This window comes from Pelodiscus sinensis, chromosome 3 (genome assembly GCF_052426305.1).
Source record: "Pelodiscus sinensis isolate ZL-2025 chromosome 3, ASM5242630v1, whole genome shotgun sequence".
NCBI classification, from domain to species: Eukaryota; Metazoa; Chordata; order Testudines; family Trionychidae; genus Pelodiscus; species Pelodiscus sinensis.
This window is the reverse complement of record NC_143054.1, coordinates 101,315,498-101,327,877: the sequence shown is the minus strand read 5'-3', so window position 1 is coordinate 101,327,877 and position 12,380 is coordinate 101,315,498. Positions and strand designations below refer to the sequence as shown.

General features: G+C 45.5%; 1 protein-coding gene across 2 annotated transcripts in view; it reads left to right on the top strand.

Moving 5' to 3' along the window:
- Window positions 1–4,952: 4,952 nt before the first annotated feature.
- The window catches only part of TXLNB (taxilin beta), a 46,362-nt gene continuing 38,934 nt past the window's right edge, over window positions 4,953–12,380 (top strand). For both annotated transcript variants that reach the window (XM_075924310.2, XM_075924309.2), the window contains exon 1: window positions 4,953–5,106. The gene's annotated coding sequence lies outside the window, so the exon portion shown is untranslated. The remainder of the gene's footprint in view (window positions 5,107–12,380) is intronic.

The window sequence follows — 12,380 nt, the reverse complement described above, 5'->3', positions numbered from 1 at the left end:
AACCTAGAACATTCCCTCTCAAAAACTCTCACTCAGACGCCTCTTTTTTACAGCTGTTTGCTGGCACCTGTGCCACTGGCTGACTATTTGGCTACCTTTATAGAACCTCTAATTAGAGAAGTCCCACTCCTTAATCAGGGCTTTGATTCTCTCGCAGCACATAGCTCCCTGCCAGCCTCTACATATGAATAAGAAAAAAAAACACAAAAACACAAAACAGGGAAAACACACAACACCCAAAAAACCTCATTCAGTTCCCTGAAGAACCAGGAACTTGCCTTCTCCCTTCTCTTGCAACAGAAATCCCATTCCATCTCCTCTGTTTACAGTTCTGTTTGCTGGCTCCTGTACCACAGTTACTGTCCTGTTCCATTCATTCCCACTGAAGCACCTGGTACTGACCTCTTTCGGAAGATGGAATATTGGGATAGATGGATCATTGGTTTGACCCATATGTCCATTCTTGGTCTCTTATATAATTTATACCAATCTTTACATATGAATTTTTTCCAGAGATTTCCTTGAGATTACACCTGCTTACATCAAGTCTAAATTTGGCCAGTCAATCTTTGATCCCATAGGAGCATTGTTATAAAGTCTTTTTTGGTGGAGGAGTGGTGCGTTTTTAAGAAAGTTGAACTGAAATGGATGGTTTTGAAAAAAATCTGTCTTCAGTACAAGGATATTTATGTATTTTTGTACAGATTGTGCTCCATTTTACAGTGGTGTCAATCCTTGGTAGCATCACTGAAGTAATAGAATAGCAGAGCAGGAAATCTGGGCTTTTTTCTGTTCATTAGGTTTCCTGCATAGATTGGCATCAAGAAAGGCTATTTTAAAACTGCAGAGATACATTCAGAAATGACTGTGTGCTCCACCCAAGGAATGTCTTTACATAGCCCCCAGCCAGCCTGTACATACTGAACAGAAAAAAACCACAAAAACACAAAACAGGAAAAACACACAACACCCAAAAAACACCCTTCAGTGAGATTTTTCATGAGGCTATTAACCAACTTACCAAACAGCAGATAGCATAGCAGATTTACAGCAAGTTTATCTCTTGGGCAGGCTGAAGTGGTGGAAATTGCCTGGAGAAAATTGAAACCCTAATAACTGATTTTCTTACTGTTAAGATTTTGAAAGTCCTGAGTCTTTCCAAGATCAAATCAAAACTGCTCAGTAGCAAGCCTGGGGGAATTCCTCCAGATTCCTAGAGCTGCTTCCTTGCTTAAATTGAGAAAGGATACTTTTACAGATGTAGATTTAGAACTAAATTATTTGCCTAAAATAGATAACTCTTTCCTCTAGGGATTTTCAGTATCTGCTAATTTGGCTATGTTATTAACTTTGTCATTGATACCCAGGATCTATGAATTGTAGAGGAAAGCTGCAAAAGCTTAGTTATATAAGAAACCCTTGAGGTCATGAAATGTTATTAAGAGGCAAATCATAAACTCACAGCCCTTCTGAGACGGAGTTATAGCCAGAAAATCAGAGGGAAATGAATACTGTATAGGACACCTGATTTATGAATGTAATAAATATATGTGCATATGCTAATACGATTTTCTCCCCTTTTCCAGTTTGATATGAGAGCTTATGATAGCAGAACTTTGTCCCAGTGCCAGCAAGGTCACTGTTCAAAAACATCTGATTGATCCAAATGTTTGCTACATTCTTACAGAAGTAAATGAAATCTGAAAGGAGACAATTCATGATTCACAGTATTGCAACAAAACTCACTGTATAAGGCAGAGAAGCACTGGCAGACTAAGCACAAGATTCTGCATTGTTTGCACCCAAATGTGTCCTCACATATGCATTTATCCCAGCAGTAGACTTACACCAGGAATGAATTCTGTCCATTTGTGTGTAAACCCCACACTAGGACAGAAGAGATTAAGGAGCCATTCTGGACCCAGATGACTGTGACCTGCTGAAACTTATAGACCCTGCTGCAGTAGAAAGAGGATCTTAGGAGGGATATAGATACTTCAGAAGGGGAGGGAAGGACAGGGAAGGAGCAAGGTAGAGAAGAGATGACATGAAAGGAGTCCTTTCTTGAGAGCTCCTGAATAAGGCTACAGCAGGAGTCCTTTCTGAAAGAGCGGGACCTGCAAGTGGCAGCTGCTCAAGGCTTAGAAAAGGAGATATGAAAGAGACAAGGCTAGAAGCTATTCCTGCTGGGCAGGGGGCTAAAAGAAGTATGTGAGGCTATATCCTGAGTGGAGAACCTGGCTGAATTATCAGGATGATCTCAACCTGTCATTCTAATATGGCAGTAGGGACAGTGAATGTGAAGCCTACCTGACCCATACAGTGAGAATGATAGCTTCAGACAGGCCGTGTCCAGACTCAGGGGTTTTTTCGGGAAAAGTAGCCTTTTCCCGAAAAAACTTCCCCTGCGTCCAGACTCAAGCCGCGTTCTTTCGAAATTATTTCAAAAGAACGCGGCTTTTCTTTCGATGGCGGTAAACCTCAATTTACGAGGAAGAACGCCTTCTTTCGAAAGTTCCTCTTTCGAAAGAAGGCGTTCTTCAATGTAAAGAGGCCGTCTTCGAAAGAGAGCATCCAGACTCGCTGGGTGCTCTCTTTCGAAAAAGCGGATTTCTCTTTCGAAAGATCCGCCTGCAGTCTAGACGCGATCTTTTGAAAGAGGCTCTTTCGAAAGATGCTTTCGAAAGAGCCTCTTTCGAAAGAAGCCTGCAGTCTAGACATAGCCACAGTGGGAATGAAACCCAGGAACTTACTCCAGCTTGAAGCAGGTTCCCCACCTGCAAGGAAAAAGGGCACCAGATGTACTGAAGATTCTGTTGTTTTTCCTATCTTCTTTTGTACTTGAAGTATTTTGGTGCCTTAAGGGGAAGCAAGTGGTAGGAAGTCCCCTAAGAAGGCAGCCCTGAAGCATTCTGGGTTATCACTGCCTCTCTTAGGGCTCAGGGTCAGAGCCTAATGGAGAGCAAGGGCCTGGGCTCCCCTAACAAACACCCTGCTTGTGGAAGAGCTGTTACTTATCCCTCTCCCCCAAGGTGAGGATAGACACATTGTAAGCATTGAGTCAAGGGCATGCCATCCACAGGGCCCCAGAGGTGGGCTGAAACTCTTTCTTTTGTGGGGTCTTTGAGCTGTATATATTCTGTTGTGCTCTGTTACTCCAGAAGGGGGCAAAATCAATTCGTGACCTAGCAGGAGGGTGAGATAGCAAAAAACCAAGGCAGATTTCTGACAGAATTTCATCAAAATCTACATGGTCTTGCAGATTGTTTTTGAATTAGACAAACTGACAAGTTCTAACAAAAACATGTTGTGCCAAATGTTTTCTAACCAGCTCTACTAACTCTTGCTCAGGATTTCATGGCACTTAATATCCCATCAGTGTGTACTTCTGCAGGACTAGGAACAATCTGACCCAAAATATCTGCCATTGCCAGTTTTTAAGAAATTTGAATCAGTAGCAGATGTGAGTTGGTAATTCTGGTAAAGTTTGTCTCAACTTCCTCTGTGTTCCCTTAGGAACGCAACTTCTGGGTGTCCTACTTCATCCCTCCCCACTTACAGAGGTATTGTTAAGTTACCAATGTTAAAATAAGACTTCCCTTAAGGTCTGATTTCTCATGTAAATCATAATGTCTGGCTTGCCCCTGAATGACATGTGAAACAGTATTTCTCATGTTGAGAAACAAAAACAAGAAACAAAACTCCATACAAAGTGCACATATGTTGATTCTTTCCCTAAGCCAAACCATTGTCCCTACTGCTATGTCAGGATCCTTAGTTCTCAAAAAAGATAGGTTGAGATCCTAGCCACATGTTGACCCTTTTTGGTCCAGCCTCAACTCTCACTAGTCACCCCGTTCACTGACCCGCTATTTTCCAGTTCGTCTTTGTTCCTCAAAAGTAAGCTTAAGGTATTTTTTGGGCTCTCTAGTAACAGGACTGAGCTGTGTTGTCTTGAGGATTTGGTCCAGAGCATTGTGAAATGGATCCCTCAGCCCTAAGGGACATGCACAGCTTGCTGATCATAGAAGCTTCTGTTATCTTTTGAAACTTAAGATTGTAACTCATTTGTGAATATATGTTTGCCTGCTTTCATGATGTAGATACCTATCTGGTTTCCTTTTCCTGTTTAATAAGTCTTTATATAGTTATCTCTTTGTATAGTTTGGCTGCAAACATTATCTTTGGTGTGAGATATAGGGTGCAATTGATCGGGGTAAGTGTCTGGTCCTTTGGTGCTAGGAGTAATCTGAATGTTGTGATTTTTGGGGTAAAGGACCATCTATCACAAAGGTACACTCACCTGGGTGACAAGATAGATCTGAGCACTTCAGAGGACTGTCTGGGTATGTCTACACAGCAACATTACTTCGAAATAACTAGCGTTATTTCAAAATAACATAGTCCACGTCTACACAGCAGGCAGTTATTTCGACATAATGTTGAAATACTGTCAAGCTGGAGGACTTCTTACTCTGACTCATGTATCCCTCATTTTATGAGGAGTAAGGGAAGTCAGCGGAAGAGTGCTCTATTTCGAAATAAGTGCTATGTAGACAGCACCAAAACTCGAAATAATCTATTTTGAAATAAGCTACGCAATTGACCAGCTCAATTTGCAAAGTTCATTTCAAATTAAGCCCTGCTGTGTACACGCGTCCTTTGTGACTTTGTGTTAAGGCTGTTATAATGCTGGAGCCGTTTACACTTGGGAATTGTTGGAGATATCTAAGTACAGAACTCACAACCTGAAGTTTGTGCTCTGGTTCTCAACAGTGTGCCTGGAGGTTAAAACAGAGCTTAAAACTTTCCTTATCTTTCCTTTCATTAGGATGTTAGAAAGGGGAGCAGAAGAAATACTTGTTGGGCAAGGAACCTCTCTGTATTGCTATTAGAATCAGTGCCCTGGGATGCTTGTACTCAAACTCTGGAGTGTTTCTCTCTTGCTGTGTCATCCAGTCCTTCCCTTTCCCTTGATCTCTCAGTCACACTCTCTCTCACTCACTCTCGGTAACAGGAGTACAGAGTGAGAGTCCGGTTGCTGTCCTGCCCCTGCCTCCACCCTCCTCCTGATTTTTTCTTCACTCAACTCTCCTTCTCTTTCTGGTAAGTCTAACAAACTGTTTCTTTGTTGACACTATTTTGTGGCACTGTGCAATGCTTTCAATCAAAATACCTCACTTCAGTAGTGTCAGTACAAGTTTTCTAAATAAGTTTATTTTGGGGGCGCTACCATATAGGCATAGGTGCTATGTGTGTGAAACACACAGCCAATATAACAGCCTGGCGTGGGCTGCCACTGAAAGTAAGAAATACATTTCTCCAAAGAAAGATTGAAAAATAGCATTAGATGAAGATGGATTTTATGTAAGATCAGGGAAAATGGCAGTTTTGTATTTATTTACAAAAATAAATAATCATGACTCAGGAGTGGCATGAGACATCAGGCAGGTAAGTGACTTAGTAAAGTTTCTGGGTCTGGTTTGTTTGTTTGTTTCTGTTCTTCTGTGGGTGTGTGTCCTGCAACATCCAGTTACTTTGCAGATCTTTGTACTAGAGGTCATAGACAAATGCCGACTCCTTTATGCCTCATGTAATTAGTCATGTCAGGTTCATAACTGTTTGTAAAGGAATATGGAGGGTTTAAAGATAACACAAGGCACATCCATTTGTCTGTAGGATTATCAGACCTAATCTGACATGGATTTGACATTTATTGCTTGAAATTTTGCTGCAGTTTAAATCTGAATTCATTTCATGGTAATATTTTAGTTTTGTTCAACACATGCTGTTTGGTTTAATCATATTGAAGACTCTTTTTTACAGATAGTTTTTAATGAATTTCAAGAATAAAGTGCTAAATACCATTACCCGTTTTAGAAGTGCTTAAAATAGCTTCTGGCTGCAGAGCAGATGCCATGTGTCTTTCTGCTGGTTACAAGGGAAGGCAAGAACTAAATATAGACAAGTGTTTGCAAACCTTCTTGAAGTGCAACCTGAAAGAGGGTAAGGATAAAGAAACACTTGTTGCCGAGAAAATATCACTTTTCATAATTCCCAGCCCAATTTTAAAGGACTTAACATTGTTTACAGAAAAAAATATTTTTGTGGCTGTTTATAATTGATCAGTATTTCCTAAGCATCGAGAATAGCAAAGTGGCAGAGCATCTGTACTGCAAAGGTGACTATTTTTTCCAGCAGTAGAAGAATACTATTATCGCTAAATCGGAGCTCTGTCCTTTTCTATTTTGGGACTAAGAAGCCTTTGAAGTAAAAGGATATAGGCCTAAAAGTGAGATGTTAAGGATCATTGTCAGAAACATTTAAAAGGGTGTTATATTTTCGATCCAAACAAATTCAACACACGACAATGCTGACCATCTTGGGATTATGAAATGGGGGGGCACCATTTCTCTCTCTCTTTGGGCTAAGTAAATGGTATGTTTGAATTCCCCCACCAGTTCATGGGCTGACAGTGCAGTATTAGGAGCAGAACTGGCTGTTAAAGGGTGTCCTACCTCCAGTGGAAGTTAAAGCCTTGTTAAATTTGTTTTAAAAAGGAATACTAGAGGATAACTGCAGTGTCCTAAACACCATTCCCTCCAGCAAAACTTTTCCTACCCCAAGGCAAAAAAGGTAGAGCTAGACAGCACAAAAAAACATTCCCATGTTTGGCCCATGCAAGCCAGCTTGATCATGCAGGGCCTCAACAACAGGGCTGTTGCATTGCTATGCAGACTTCTGGAGCCTGAGCTCTGAGACCCTCTTCATCCCACAGGGTCCTAGAGCCCGGTTTCTAGTTCAAGTCTTCAAGTCTACACAGCTTTTGTGGATCTCATTCTTAGGCACCTATCGCTCCCCATTCTTTGTAGAGGAGTCAAGCCTAGACACATAATTTGATTTTGTGGACCACATGTTGTTCCTGAGATTTTCTAAGCACTGTGATACCCAACATTGCAATGCCTAAATCATGTGGTGGATTCCCTCCAGAGTGATTCTGTAACTTCTTTAGGCCGGATGGGGAAGGATTTCTGATGCACAGACAGATTACTCAGCAGGGAGTAGAGGATTTGGGGCTACCTCACTAAAAACCCCTCATCTCTAGAGCTGCATGTGAGCTACAGTAGCAGCTGTATTCACGTAAATATAAGTTTCCCATTAGTAATGGTTTTTTTTTTACATTTCAAAATATCTTAAGTTTATGAAAGCTGCTGTATAATTTTTGTATATCATACACAGAGCCATCCTCTCCATAGGGCATCCTCCCTGAGCCACGCGCTTTGGGGGACCATGCTGTTTAGGGAGCATGGAAGCATGGAGCCAAGAGCATTGTGGGGTCTGGCACTGGCAGCAGGCCCACCCCTGCACTCACTGGCAGCAGTGGGACGTGAAGCACCCTGGACCCATCCAGCTGCACTCCACTGGCTCCCAGCATCACTCAGGAGAGGAAGCTAAGGGGCAGTGGCAGAGCAGGAGAAGGCCGGAGAAGAACAGGGGCAAGAAGAGGTGGAGTGGGAGCTGTGCCTGGGGCAGAAGGGTGGATTGTCCCTGCCCCACATCCCATTAGGGAAGGCCCTGATCATACAAACTTGTTTTAAACTACAGAGATACAGTCTACATAGATTGTAGTTGCTGTAATAATTTTAGAGAGATGAAGGTCAGTAGACATGACACAGTGGGTGAGGCGTATCTTTTATTAGACCAACTTCTGTGGGTGAGAGACACAAGTTTTTGAGCTTACACAGACCGCTTCTTCATGTCTAGGAATATCCCAGCTGAACACACAGTACAACAGATATTTCAAGAGGTGCTATTAAAGGTAAAGGTAAAGGTAATGTACATGGTTTACTGGTTTATCGGTAAACCTCACCCTTAATGGATTGCAGTTAACCAGTAGGGGCTGGAGCAGTTTCCCACCTGCCCCAGACCCATCACAGGCAGTGTCTGCTCTGGTCAGCTGGCCAAAGCAGCTTCTGTTCGTGGCAAATCTGTCATCTATTTTCCCTCCCCGCCCCCACTCCACACAGATTACACACTGGCCCCTGGGGAACCAAATGCAGAGCCCTCGGCAAAATCCCCTCCTCCTCCAGCCCTGTTTCCTGGGAGGCGGCTTTGCTATGGGCAGCGAAGCCTCCTCCCCAGAAGCGGGGTCAGTAGCTCTTGCCAGCCCTGCTCTCGGGGAGGCTTCACTGAGGACTCTGCAGTATAAAGCCTATTTAAACTTTATAATGTGGTGCCCATGGAGTATGTAACCATGTAACCACTAGGATTTTTAGCCATTACATGGTTACATTTTTAAATGCCTTTTTACATTCCTAATGTTAACATATCCATGTGTCTGCTATAGCCAAATATGACCTAATCCATGGGACCCTTGAGAACTGTAGCACATTTAAGGTTATATCTTATGGCATGCTAGTTGTGAAGTTCACACTGGGTTTGCCTATATTCAACTTGGTGGTCTTGTTTTAACTCTAGTTAATTTATTGCCAATTAACTCTAATTAATTAGCATAATTGTAAATGCTAGTCTAAACATTTCACAAATGTTTGTGTTCTGGAACAAACATTTGTAGAGCATCCAGACTAGCATTTATAAACATGTCAGTTAATTTGAGTAATTGGCAATCAACTAACTCAAGTTAAAATAGGACCACAAGCGCTAGTCTAGACAAACATATTAATGCTGACAGGAATTGTTTGGATAAATCACTTATACTGGGCATAATTTTCCACAGTAAATTGGGCACCACATGTTATCAAACCAGAATAGTAACATTTTAGGTCCTTTCACACAGGTGTACTGACTACATTGTGGGAAAAGCTGCAGAGAATCAGATCCACTGATGTGACAGTATATACCAGTCATTACAGAATTTTGCATAGACAATAGTTTTGTTTATGCAAGGACTGCAAGAAGAAGTCTGCAGGCCAACAATTAAAGGGGCCTTTCTCCTAACATTCCAAGTTCATGCTTGAAGTTAGTTGCTGGAGGAAGTGATAGGCTATACAAGGTTGACTATCTTATCTACAAGTACCTGCATGTTAACATTTTATATCCAAGATCAATTTGACTAGTACTAGGCTGATATGCACTGAGACATGTATTGCAAGTAAACAGTACACCTCCCATTCAGGAGCGGCCTGTGGCTATAGGCGGACTCAGTCGCCGCCTAGGGTGCCGCCACCCAGGGCGCCCAATGATGATGTCAGTCCATTGATGGCCCTGCAGGTGGAGGTGCTGATCGCGCACTCCGCCTGGAGCGCCAGCTGCTGAAGCCCTCAGGCCGCTCCTGCTCCCATTATACGCTGCCTTTTAAAACAGCAGCAACTTGGACACTGTAGAACACACATACAACAATCAGAATGATCCTTGGTTGCTATGTAAGTTAGAGCAGGCTTCATACAGAGGCTGGAGCTCTGATTTTGGGAAATATAAAGGCGGTTTAAAGCACGGTTTAAAGCAGAGGAACTCAGAGGATGCACTTGTTCTTCTTCCTTGTGGCTCCTGCCATTGCAGGGACTATGGAGGGGCTGCTGCCACGCCTCACTAACCTCCCTTTCCACCTGCTCCCCAATAATACCTGAGGATATGTCTACACTACAGCATTATTTCGAAATAGCTTATTTTGAAATAACATGTCTAGACACAAAATGCATTTCGAAATAGCATTTTGTTATTTTGAAATAGTGCCTCCACACCGAAGGATGCTGAATCGCATTTAAGGCTGGCCAGAACCGGTTCTGGCAGGGCATCAGGTCAGGAGTTACCTTCTGTGGTTGCTGCCTGAGGCTATCTGAGACCTGTGCTTAAAGGGACACCCCCCAGACAACCGGTTCTAAGATTTCCCTGCTAGCTTGCCTACTTCGCTGAGAGACAGCAAAGCATTTTTTTCTCTGAGTGCTCTAGTTACCCTCACTTGGGACGCCACAGCACTCTGCAGCATGTAGCTGGAGCCACCCCTGGGCACTCTGGTGCTTCCCCTGGACATGTTGCTGCGAGCCTGGCATCACGTTCTGCAGGCAGTAACAGTTTCCCTGGTGCGCCTCACTGGGGGCTTGTGCCTCATTCCTCCCTTATGTTCTTCCACTTATCCCTCCCTGACTCCCCTTCCTGCTGTACAATAAAAGACACGCATTCATTACAACAAAGCCTCGTTATTGAACAAAACTGGGGTGGGCAGGGAATGAAACTAAGTTGAGACTGGGGAAAGAAGATGGGAGAGGGGAGGAGGGAGGGTGGGAGAGGGGAGGGGAAAACCTGGGAGGAGGGAGCTGGCAGGGGGAGGAAGGAGGAAGAGAAGCTCGGGGTTGGCGGTCTTGCCAACCCAACTGTCTCCCAGCACCACAGGTGCGGGGGCCCTGGTGTCCCTGGGAGTATGGGGAGGGTGGGGAGGAAGAAGCAGGAGGGGAAGAAGGAGTGCCAGCAGGGGCTGAGGCAGCAGGAGGCAGCAAGCTCTGCCCCAGGGTCGATGATCACCTGGGGCGCATGGACCATCCTGTTCCCCAGGATGCAGTCCAGAGCATCAAAATAGGGGCAGGGGTCTGGGTCTGCCCCTGGCTGGGAGCTGCCCCCTGTGGCCCTGGCATATACCTGCCACAGCTCCTTGATTTTCAAGCGAACCTGCTCCTGGGTTCGCATGTGGTCTTTGGTGGCCAGGCTGGTAGCCATCCACCTGTAGACGGTTGTGTTCCTCCGTTTAGTGTGGAGATCATGGACATTGGAGGCATCCCCCCAAACCTGACTTAGGTGCCTGATCTCCGCACTGGACCAGGCAGGCGCCCGCCTTTTCCAGCCCCTGGGAGCTGGTAGACTGGTCCTGGGGAGCAGTGGCTGCCTGGCTCATGCTGGGGCCACTGGGTCAGGTACAGCGACTGCTGGCTCTTGGCTGGCAGTCGTGGAGCTGGCACAGGCACTGTGGCCAGAGTCTACCCCTTTAAGGGCTCCGGGGATGGGGGAGGGAGAGGAGTTTTCTTGGTTATGCCCAGAGTGGCCAGCAGGGCACCCTGGGAAGGGCTAGAGACCCCCTATTTCGAAATAAGCATCTACATAGCACTTATTTCGAAATAGCAATTTCGAAATTGGAGCTATTCCTCATGGAATGAGATTTACCAATTTCAAAATAAGTCCTCTGCTGTTTCGATTTAATTTCAAAATAGTGGTTTGGCTGTGTAGACGCTGGTAAAGTTATTTCGAAATAACTTTGCTGTATAGACATACCCTGAGGCTGCATCCTTGGAGGAACAGGGTGCCATGTGGGCTGGGGGAAGAGGGCAGGGTGACGGTGGGAAAGGGGAGGGTTAGAGTGACTGCAACAGACAGGTCCCTTCCTCCTCAATGGCCCACCAGTACTTGCAGGCTAGATTGTGAAACTGCTCTTGCTGGGGATGGCCAACAGGCCAGGAGTTTGAGACTTCTGGGGATATGTCTACCCTACAAAGTTAGTTCGAACTAACGGACGTTAGTTTGAACTAACTTTCATAGGCGCTACACTAGCGCTCCGTTAGTTCGAATTTAATTCGAACTAACGGAGCGCTTAGTTCGAACTAGGTAATCCTCATTCCACGAGGATTAAGCCTAGTTCAAACTAGCTAGTTCGAATTAAGGGCTGTGTAGCCCCTTAATTCGAACTAGTGGGAGGCTAGCCCTCCCCAGGTTTCCCTGGTGGCCACTCTGGCCAACACCAGGGAAACTCTACTGCCCCCCTCCCGGCCCCGGACCCCTTAAAGGGGCACGGGCTGGCTACGGTGCCCATGCCAGGTGCAAGCCTACTAGCACCCAGCCAGCAGACCCTGCACCTGGCACGGATCGAGCCACCCACCCGATGCCCCCCAGCCCTCCCCCTCTTCCCGGGACCAGGCTGGCGGCCCCCGGGAGCTTGCCCGGGACCGCAAGAGGCGGGCATCCGCCTGGGCTAGTGCAGACATCGTGGACCTTGTCCATGATCTCCGCACTAGGCACAGGAAAGTGGCCATCTAGGGCAGGAGAGCTGCCAGCCTGGCCACCCAGGAGCAGGTGTGCAAGAGAATCAAGGGGGTCCAGTGAGACCCCCGACCCTGAGCCCTGAGCTTACAATGGCCGTCCTGGGTCAGACCAAAGGTCTATCTAGCCCAGTAGCCTGTCTGCCGACAGCGGCCAACCCTAGGGACCCTGGAGGGGATGGACCGAAGACAGTGACCAAGCCATTTGTCTCGTGCCATCCCTCTCCAGCCTTCCACAAACCTTGGGCAGGGACACCACTCCTACCCCCTGGCTAATACCACTCCATGGACCCAGCCTCCATGACTTGATCTCACTTCCCTTTAAACTTTGTTCTAGTTCTAGCCTTCACAGCCTCCTGCAGCAAGGAGTTCCACAGGTTGACTCTTTGCTTTGTGAAG